At 37.5% G+C, this 11,707-nt stretch overlaps 1 pseudogene; it reads right to left on the bottom strand.

The window, feature by feature from the left end:
* The window catches only part of LOC103802849, a 654-nt pseudogene extending 289 nt beyond the window's left edge, over positions 1–365 (bottom strand).
* Positions 366–11,707: the final 11,342 nt, after the last annotated feature.

Genomic DNA, 11,707 nt, shown 5'->3' with positions numbered 1-11,707 from the left:
GGCCCCACCTCACGAACTTCTGTATTCAGCTTGAGAATTCGGTCCCCAAGATCCATTTGGGTGAAGCTCTCATCAGCTGCAATGGTGTCTATTTTTGTAAACTGATGCTCTTTGAACTTGACCGAATGGTCATCATCAGACTCCATATAATACAGATTGAAGGTCTCTTTGCAAGTGCCCAAAACTAGAGGGATACTATTACAGTCCCTCAAGGTAAACTTGAGCTCCACATATATCTTCTGAGCTGAATTGCGTGGAATCCAGTTTGTTCGCAGCCAATTGTTCTGACTGTGATCCATAACATTGCACACTTGGTAAGTTCTGATTGGAGTATAATGCTCATCAACACCACTAATTTCTTCCCACTGGAAAGACAAAAAAAAAAAAAGAGGAAAAAAAGAAATTTTTTAAGATTAATGGTTATACCAACAAAGATCATATTTCTAGCAAAAGCTGTGAAAAAGCAAAAATAACTTTGCTTGGGTATTGCTATAAAAAAGTGTGTTTGTACTTACACTTTTCTCCTATTAAAACATACAGATATCTTAAATCAACACAGAATTCACCATTAATAAGTCAATTTTTACCAAGTTATTTCAAGGTGGCTTGATAGAGATGTTATAGATGTTTTGCAGCATTAAATCTCTGTGATTTCTTAAACTATATGCAGTGCTGTCCTTTCAATCATGGTTCCAGTATGTTTCTATTACAACTGCATTCACCTCAAACAAGAGATTCACTAAGGCACCACCACATTCTCACTGTTAGAACCACTTATATTTCAAGGATTAAACATGATTTAAACATCTTACAAACAACAGCCAATGGCTCTAATTGAAATCCATATAGTTATGCTAAAATGTCACAGTTTTATATTTATTCAAAGCATGACAATTGATTTTGATTGGAATATATGTACTCTGAACAGTCAAGCTCAGCTCAGTTTCCAGAGTTCTTAAGAATTACTACCAACTTACCATATCTTGGTTGGTTGATTCTTCTGTGGACTACATAGGCTATGACACTAAAATGTTTTCTGAAGAACACACAGTCACCACTTGTTTTCACTACAGACATCGGTGGACAAACTTACTACACCCAGATAGTGAAGGAAAGGGTGTCCTATCTGTGAATTACTCATGTCCCAGTCCTACCTGATTTCTAAAGTCACCAGAGAGGAATATTTACCACTAACAGGAAAAAAGAAATCCTACTGGAGTAGTAAAGCAAATATTTACTATTAGTCATTTACCAAACACAACTCAGTGACACTATAGGATACACTTTCTTCACTTTCTCTCTGAATGGATGACTAGGATCAATTTTTAATTTTGTTTTGTTTTCTAAAGTCATCGTTCTTCAGCTTTTATCCCAATAAAAACTGCAGCTGTTACATATTTAGAATTAAAACTCATTACAGTGAGCAATACCTGTAAGAGAATCACACCACCACTGAAGCTGAAAGAAGTGCTTCCAGATCTTCTAGCCCAGGTCACTGCTCATGCAGGGTCAGCCCAAGTGGGTTGCTCAGTCAGGCTTTTGAATATCTCCAAGGATGGAGACTTTACAGCCTCTCTGGACACTTTGTGCCAGTGTTTGATTGTATTCAAGGAAAAAGGTTGGTCCTTATGTTTACATGGAATTTCCTGTACTACCAATTGTATTCACTGCCTCTTGGCCTTCACTGAGCACCAGAGAGAGGAGTCTGGCTTCGTATTTTCTATATCCTGCCATCAGGCATTTATATACACTGGTATGATCCCCCTGAGCCTTATCATCTTCTGCCCTATGCTTCCAAGTTAGTTACACAACCCAAAGCTCCATGATAATGACATGCACACTAATAGAGCATAGCAGAACAGCTACAGAAATCCTTGTGCCACTGTCACCCACATACACTGCAAAGACCACAAATGCTGCCCCTTGCAACCAGACATCATGCAGCTGGGGAGCAGCAGGGCTTCAAACAGAGCCATTGCATGGTACAAAAACTGGAGATGTAAAGTAGATAGAATGAAGTACGTTGTCAGAAATCACTACCACTCTTGGGGAAAGGAGACAAAGAGCAACTTCTACCAGAAAAACATCTTCCCTCAAAAATGGTCACATCAATGTTATATTTAAGATCTCAGTTCAACAATTACTCATTTTACACCTTTTACTGCAGGACCTTAGTACAAAGCAGAAAAGACTCTAGGAGAGGAAAGTACTATTTCCACTAGTACGGCAAAGTAAGTGAGGTGCAGAACTGTTTACAGTTTCTTGGTTTTACAATACATGCATATCACAGACATATACAAAGAAAGAAAACAATAAGTGGCCAAATCAGAGCAGCATCTGAGAGTTCTCAGTCCCAACCCACTGATTTAAGGAAGCTTTGATATGACTACGAGCTGATCTGCACAATGAAATTATCCACACACCACTGAAGATGTGATTTGAAATCATGTTATTAAACCAGCAGATAAAAGCAGTCTAAATACTCTTCCTTTAATTGAAACAAAGTTTATTGTACTTCACTTAACAGATCTGACTATACACAAGCTTTATCTCTTCCTGACTTGTTCAACAGAGTTTAAAACACAATCTTGGATGTGCCTACAGCAGCTGAAATGCTGCAGCAAGCCATAACATGCTGCATTGCCAAAACCAGCTAGCACTGCAGGGAATTTCTGAGTCAAAATTACTACACTAGAGCTCATGGCCACTTGAGAGCTTGTTGCCACGTGGCAGGCAATCATACAAGGATGAGCTCTTGCCTGCATGAGAGACAGCTGGACACTGGCTTCCAGCCTCTGCCAATTTCCCAAAACTGAGTGAAGGACTCTCCTCTGACAGATGTCCTTGTACAACTACAGGCCCTGAGCCAATAATCTAACCCTGTTGCAAAGAGCCATTCAGATGATATCATTGGCTCCAGTGAAGCTGGATGTACCTATTTATCTAGGGTTCTTACCTAGACAAATAAAAATTCAATTACAACAACAGGATGAAACTAGGTAAGAATATAGAATGAAACCAAATGGACACTTTAAGTAGCTCACACTGATTCATAAATCATTTGGTGATTATCTTTTCCATATAATTTCTAATCAGTTCAACGTATTTTAAAAGTCCAATCAAGATAGAAACAAAACTAGTAACTTGCAGAGGTTAAATATCTCCACAGCAGATGTTAGTTTCCTGAAGACTCACAGCAATTTTTATGATCATAAGTTTCTTATTTGACATGCTTACACAGGCAGTTGAGTACAGATGTATGAATTGTACAATAAAGGTAGCACCACTACTATGTTCTTCACCTAGAAGTTACAACATGAAATTAGCACTTCATTAATTTCCAGTGAGAATCAAATTGCTTGGAACCAATTGTAGTCTGTGTTACTCCACTTACATAAACAATATTTCAGATCTATCATGTGTTACTCCACTTACATAAACAATATTCCAGCTCTATCAGTTAATGTTGAGGCACTGCTGAATGGAAGCACCGCTCTCACCCCAGGTGCTGGCTTGACCAAAATACTTTAACTGGTATAAAATTGTGGAGATTGCAGCTATTGCTTTGGAAGAAGTTAAGTTCAAAATACTTTAACTGGTATAAAATTGCAGGGATTGTAGCTATTGCTTTAGAAGAAGTTAAGCTGAACTAAGTCACCGAAACTACAGGAAGAAGATCCAAATCAGAACATATACCAACTGCAGTACATTTGGGACTTCAATAATTATTATGATCAAAGTAAAAAGCAAGCAGGACATTTGCATTGCTCCTACATTGCAATTTTCCCCAGTAAGACTATATTGTCATCTCCTAGTGATCTTAATAGTGAACATATCGAGAACATTGAGACAATTTCACTTCTATCACCCATGAGTTTTTTCTAAGTGAGGTTTCTCAAACAGCTATGTTCTCATTTGTTTGAATTTTTATTTCTGTAGTTGCAGTTCATGTGCTCAACTTGCTCTTTAAAGTTACAATATTTACAATTTTTTTCCTGATAAAAATCAAAAGAAAATAAATAGCTATATATTCTTATTCCAGGGATGAAATTAAGGGGAGAAAAATCATAAAACAAAATGCATGGTGGTTAATAAAATATTGTGAAATTAAGGGGAGAAAAATCATAAAATGCATGATGGTTATTAAAATATTTAATGTCTTCTTATTTAATCACTATTGTTAATTGCTATTGTGTTGATTTCATGAGCTCAAAGCAAGCAGTCTTTCACTGTAAATAAATCACTATTGTTAATTGCTATTGTGTTTATTTCATGAGCTCAAAACAAGCAGTCTTTCACTGTAAATCCTTAGATATTATATTCACAAAGCAGCCTTCAATATAGGCTTTTTGAGGTTATTTATAAGGACTTCTCAGCCCAAACCTGTTATGAACACACATAATCAGAAAGCTCCATATTGTTTAACTGCTGCAAATGCTAAACTTATGCCCACTTCAGACCAAGAGAAGACTATGCATATCCTCTTTAATGAAAATTTGTGCTATTTTAGCATCTCTTGTTCTTTTCCCAGTGTTGCTCTTGTAGAGCCAACTCCTCCTTACACTGCACTTCAGCTCTGCTGCTTTTAGAACACAGTATCAGATAGTACCCAAACAAGATTATGCTTCTCACAGCATTTCTTTTCAGCATTAAAAATTAGTATCATTACAGAGAGGGCAAAAATCAATATGCAAGCAAACCTTTAGCAGTTGAGAATGTATACTTGCAGTGGGTTGACCCTGGCTAGATGTCAGGTGGCCACCAAAGTCACTCTATCACTCCCTGTCCTCAGATGGATTAGGGAGAAAAAATAAAACAAAAGGCTCACAGGTCACTCATCATTTACCATCATGGGCAAAGAGACGAAACCAGGGGAAACAAGCTTAATTTATTACCAATCAAATGAGACCAGGGTAATGACAAATAACTAAATCTTAAAACACCTTCCCTCCACCCTTCCCTTCTTCCTGGGTTTAATTTTAGTCCCGAATTCTCTACCTCTTCCCCTCCAGTGGTGCAGGGGGATGGGGGATGCAGTCAGCTCATCACACATTGCTTCTGCTGCTCCTTCCTCCTCAGGGTTTGGACTCATCACTCTTCCCCTGTTATAGCATAAGATCCTTCCCATGGGAGACAGTCCTTCATAGACTGTTCCAGCATGGATTACTGTTACAAAGCACAGTCCTTCAGGAACAGACTGCTCCAGTGTGGTTCCCCTGCAGGGTCCCAGGTCCTGGCAGGAAACCTGCTTCAGCGTGGGCTCCTCTCTCCGTAGCTTCACAGATCCTGCCACAAGCCTGCTCTAGTGCAGGCTTCCCATGGGGTCACATCATCCTTTGGACCTCCATGAGCTGCAGTGGCACACTGACCGTGGTCTGCACCACAGGCTGCAGGGGAATTTCTGCTTTGGCAGCTGAAGCACCTGCTCCCCCTCCTTCTTTACTGACTTTGGTGTCTGCAGAGCTGTTTCTTCCACGTATTCACACTCCTCTCTTTGGCTGTTGTTGTGCAGTCTTTTTCATCCTTCTTAAATATCTTGCCCCAGAGGCACAACCACTGTCACTGACTGACTGGCTTGGCCTTGGGCACCAGTGACTCCATCCTGGAGTTATCTGGCACTGGCTTCATCAGACAAGGGAGAAAATTCCAGCAGCTCCACACAGAAGCCACACCTGTAGCCCACCACTATCAAACATTTCCATGCAAACCCAATCCAATACTTTAGCTTTATACAGAGGTATTGTTTCAAAAGTGTGCTGGCTATTAAGAAGGGAAGTGACAATAGGAAGCAAAGTTCCATGTGGCATTGTCACATCACTTATTCAGTATTCAGTGCTGTTTTACTTTGTACGGCTCCACACAGAAGCCACACCTGTAGCCCACCACTATCAAACATTTCCATGCAAACCCAATCCAATACTTTAGCTTTATACAGAGGTATTGTTTCAAAAGTGTGCTGGCTATTAAGAAGGGAAGTGACAATAGGAAGCAAAGTTCCATGTGGCATTGTCACATCACTTATTCAGTATTCAGTGCTGTTTTACTTTGTACGCATTCTATGTGGCATTGTCACATCACTTATTCAGTGCTGTTTTACTTTGTACACACAGCATTCTAACCTATGTTCCCAAACAGCTAGCTGCAATAACAGAGCAAGAAGGTAGGAAATAAAAAGTAAAGGAAAAAGTATAGAAACAGGGACAATTATGGGATAAAGTTTATTTTCAAATATTAGAGAAAAGCAGAGTACAAAAAAATTAAGACATTTGTTTTAAAATAAGACAGATCTTCCTAACAACAAAAGCTACTGAAAAATTGTCCCTACTGCAGGTAACAAGAGAGGCATAGACATGAGAAAAATAATTAGAAACAAAAAGTACCTAAGGTATTTTAAACACATGAAGAAAATTCTGATCTGGCAGAAAGTATGGGGCAAAACAGCTAAAAGAAGAGTCCTGAATTACTATGTTGTGTTTAAAATGAATCTTTGTATCTAAGGGTATTGAAAAGAACAGCATTCTGAGTAGGCAGAGAAATAAAACAATGAAATACAAAGAGAAGGCTACAACAGAAATGGGAGGTGCACTGAAAGGAAACGTCTGATGTTATGCAGATAGGGACACACTTCTTTTCACCTTATGCATTTAGTTCAGTCTGCTGCAGTGCCAGCTTCCCCTCCTCCCACATTCTGCTGCTCAGAACTATTCCCATCCAATGAAAATCCAGCATGGGGTAAGGGGCTAATTTCTGTTGAATCAACTCTCCTAAATCGTCCATCATACAACCACTGCTGTTTCTGCAGGAGCAAGGAAGTAATGGAAGGGGCAAGAAACCATCCAACAAGAATGTATGGCCACCCAAATTTAGTTACCACAGAAGCCCACCTGGAACTCAAAAAAAGAGGATTAAGCAGAAAAATGAAGAAGCAGCTGTCACAATGGAACAGACAGACTACTCAGCAGCAAAAGCAGAGAAATACTGTGGAAAATTTGGGCACAGGCACATTCCCAGAAAAGCTCTAGAGAAGGTTACGTGAGCCACGAAGGAAGGATGGAAGGAACTGGCACTATGTAACATTGAGGAGGAAGGTTGGGAGTTAGGCTGAGAGTTTAACAAAAATCTGTTGAAATGCTGGCAGAACAACTGTATTAAAGATTTGTGCTTATGTAAATAAGACACTGGCAGGACTGAAACACAGTTCTCACCTCAATTACAAGCAATTACTTGGCTAACTCTGGTCCATGGGGCATTACACTTCCAAGACGTTCCAACTGGCATTTCTTGCTTTCAGTGTTAACTAATGGATATTTATCAGTCCTGGCTATGGTTAGAGTGGAAATTAATAGCAAAGTTCTAAATACTGGAATGATGAAATAATAGAATCATCAAAATTTAGGGGTTAGAATGGACCTTACAAATCATCTAGTCCCACACCCCTCTGCCATGACAGGACTATCTTCTGAGCAGTCCAATAGGAGTGATAAATTAAAAATTTTTTAGTGAGATATTCAAAAAGATTTGTCAGGGATTCTATGACAGCATGATGGTGGGCACATCATTTCTGAACTCATATTATTACAGAGTTCTTATATCCTATTACCCTAATGCCTGCAGGCACCTTCAATACTTTTGAAGCATATCCAGGAGAAGTGCCATAGCACCACTCCTTTCCCAGCATGTAATTTGGCTTTTGAAAAGTGTTCTTTTGTTTGCTTTTCATTTTTTAAATCTTCTTTGGATACTGTTAATGACAGGAAACAAGAGATTGCTTTCAGTGCTATAGAAAAATCTCAGAAATCCCCAGTGAGAGGGTCTAACTCACATGCTCTTTTCATACTGACTGACAAAGTTGGGCAAAAAAGGATTTTCTTTTCCAGAACAGATCCAGCAGAGTGTTCTGGACTTATGGCTTTGGATTATTTCTTCCAATTTCTTTATAAAAGGAAATGTACAGAAGTGAAGGATGTCATGAGCAGTCTCAATATGAAGTTCCCTCTCAATGTGGGAATCTAGGACATGAGTGATCTCAATTCTTTCCTACTGCTTCCTGTGACATACTTCAGGTTTTGGGTCTTTTTATCCTTCATAAAAAATAAAAATCTTAAATTTCCAGTAAGAAGTGGAAGGATATTTTGTGATTTACATTACAACATATATGAAACTGCAGGATTCCAAAAAACTACATTTCACCTTTCAGCATCACATTGCTATCAAACTCCTAAACTACAAAGTATAAAATGCCAACTAGAGATGGAGTTTTATAATTTTTCAAGGTACCTAAGGAACACAGGTAGCTAACTCCCTGAGATTCTATTGACAATCTTGGGCTACAGTATAAAAACATTTATTTACATTTTTATTTTCCATTAAGAAATTTGCAATTGGTATGATTTGGTATGATTTAGGTCATGTCCAACTGTCCTCTAACATAAATATGGTTAGATGGCACATAACAAACTACATAATCACTGGGCATGCTAGAAGATAGATTAGGAACACAGTGGTGAGAAATCTGAAGAAAAATAGTAACTGAGTAAAATGACTTTGAAATTTCACAAAAACATCTTCATGTGCTATGATGTCCCATTCTTGCTGAGCAGAGCAGCCTAATCATTGCTTATTTCTAAACTAAGTTTTAAAAACTTTTTTTTCCCCTGTGTAATTGCTTTTTACTATCCATGTGTGATGACAGAATCCTCTACCAAACCATCATTCAAATTCTACCTGAAAAACACTTGCTACACTGAAATACTTGTTATACTGATAACTGACCCTGCTTTCATCTACTAGCTCTTAGTATTCAGCACAGTTTTCAGACTAAAAAAATCACCTTGATTATGCTTTGCTGAGCAATGACAGAAAACTCTGCATTCCCACATATGCCCACTTTCTGCCTTCTGCTATTTAGCCAAGCAATTCCCTTCCCAAACAAAAAAGTTATAATGATTGGAATCTCACATTTCAGATAGTCACTGCATGCAGCTTTTCAACATTTCACTGACAGAATACCAACTAGCTAATGATATTTTCTCTTTTTTTTCCCCCCCTCTCCCTTGGATGCTAGGAAATCTCAGTGAAAAGAGGTAAACAAACAAGCCATGCCATGAGCAAAAGAATTAACAAAGTTAATTCTAGTTTCCTTCCAATCTGTGTCTCTTGTTTTTTCATAATTCTTGTAGGGATTTGGAAATCTCTGCTCCTCTGTGAAACTTAAAATTCAGCTCTAATTTCAAAAAGTATTGAGATCTCCCTTTCCCTTGTATATACACACTTAAGTGCATACTTGAGTGTGTAGTTTCCATTTTCTCCAGAGATTATGCTAAAAAGAAAGCAAAGGCCAAGCACAATATTTAAAACTGCTAAGATTAGTGTAAACATTATAGATTTTTATCAAGATTTTTATAGGAAAAAGACCCCAAACCTATACTTCCCAGCAAAATAACAAAATGGTCAAAATGTTTTATTAGAAGCTCAGGCATATGAGGGTTTCATGAAGCTCTTGGAAAACCCTCAGCTCTGGGAAAATGCTGAAATATTCCAAAGTTGCATAATACACATTCAATTCCTACAGATACTGAGATGATTAATGAGCAGGCATTTGAGATATTATTTTATATTATGCTATTACTATGCAGAATTAGTGTTTTCCTTAGTGACTGATTTTATATGAAATTATTAATTTTTTTTTAAACAAAAAATTAACAGCTGACAGTTCAGCAGAAGTCTGAGTAAGAGCATAAAGTAGCCATTCCTGGTAAAAAGTTCATTCTACTGGAAATAAGAGACGGACATTAAAAAAAACCAAACACAAACAGAAGTATTTGACATATTTTTTCTTGCAGTTTTTCAAAGTAAGGCATTAGTATTTTGGAAAATGGAAGTGCTACCAACAAACATTCTTAACCAAAGAAATTGAATTCTACTGACGTGTTAGTCAAGCTGTTATTGGAAAAAATTATTTTGTGTATTTGTTGCTGTAACAGTTAAGTTTCCTTCAGCATTAAACACAATACTCTCTGCCATTTATCCTCAGTGTGAGAAACTCATCTTCACTCATAAAGCTTTAATTTACTTTTTGGTGTATATCTGCCACTTGCCTAAGAAGCCAGGACATTTGGCATTAACTTTAATAAAAGCATGAGCACAGCCTAAGTTGAAATGTTGAAATAAACCCCCAGCTCGTAAGAAAGATGCATCCTTTATACCATAAAAGCATAACAGGCCAAGATTGAAAGCCTCAGGCATGGGAGTAGTCACTACTTACCTAGATAACATTTGTATTATTTGAGCTTCTTTTTAAAAATAACTTTGCGTAAGAACTTGACCCCAAAATTTTCCCAGTATAACAATAAGGAATTGTATCATAATTAATCATATAATAAGTCTAACACTTTATCTACCGGCACACCATCCAGTATTTCAAAAATTTCCACTGTGCTGAAGCACACATTTGAGAAACAAGTTGTAGGATTTAAGACAAGATGAATTACTTTGATGCCTCCATTCTTTCAATACTTACATCAAAGTTGTAGGATTTAAGACAAGATGAATGACTTTGATGCCTCCATTCATTCAATACTTACATCCTCTGTCAAGTTTTTTTACTGTAATGTTAAATATGTCTAAACTCAGATCAGTAAATTAAGAAAAATTTCACATATGTTGAACATAATTCTAATCTAACCCTACTGAACCTCATGGCCAATACACAGAAAAGAAGAACTTTTGCAGCTACCCAAAAGTAAAAACGTATTCAGGGAGAGTTTTCTGTAAACAACAGCTAAAATTCTGACAAGAAGTGAGGAAATCGAACAGCCGACAAAAATTATCACACATTCTAGGAAAGCTTGAGATTAGCAATCATAAAACAAAAGTCTAAATGAAAAATGAAACTTTCTCACATACTGTACAAAATCTTAACAAAATAGTAGCAGGATGCATGAAAGCTTGCTATTAACAAAACCCCAGTAATGACCATATCATAGAAGAATGCATTCCAGGCCAGCTCATCAATATGAAAACACTTTCCTCATAACATCACCAAAGACGCTGATGCAAGGCCCATAAATACCAACCAGCTGAGATCAGAGGACAGAAAACGATCTGATCGGGGGGTTTCAGAAAGTACCATGGAAATTCTTTTTCTGCATTTGGCATTCAAAAAAACACAATGAAATTACCTCCTGGTACTGGCTCTAGCCCCAGGTTTTATTTTTAGTTTTGTGTAAGTTGCAAATGAAAGACAAGGAAAATACATTGCAAGAGTTTTCTGATTGAGTGAAATTATCATTACCATCACATAAACCCTCCTAAGACACAGACTTAGGTATACTTTCTCCCAAGACTGTTTTATTATCCTATGATTTTACATCACCCAGTCATAACTGTTAAATGAGAAAGCTCTACTGTGACTGAAAATAAGCCTATTTAAGAAAATGTAAGGTTCAAAGAAGTCTATATATAAAGTTACGTGCAACAATATTCCATCTAAGATTCACCTACTATTACCACTTTGTTCTCCTCTCTCTTCAGTTATGCATTGGAGTCTACATATTTTGGGGGTAGACGAATCATCCCTGACAACACATCACTGTATTCAGGATAATTCGTTCATAGCTACAACCTAAAAGTTGCATTTTCTTCATAATTATGCAAAACAGTTTCAGAATTACAACCAAGACAAAACATTAATTTCTTGCCTGCTGAG

The sequence above is a fragment of the Acanthisitta chloris genome, unplaced genomic scaffold, assembly GCF_000695815.1.
Source record: "Acanthisitta chloris isolate BGI_N310 unplaced genomic scaffold, ASM69581v1 scaffold19135, whole genome shotgun sequence".
Lineage (NCBI taxonomy): Eukaryota > Metazoa > Chordata > Aves > Passeriformes > Acanthisittidae > Acanthisitta > Acanthisitta chloris.
This window is presented reverse-complemented; position numbering and strand designations above follow the sequence as displayed.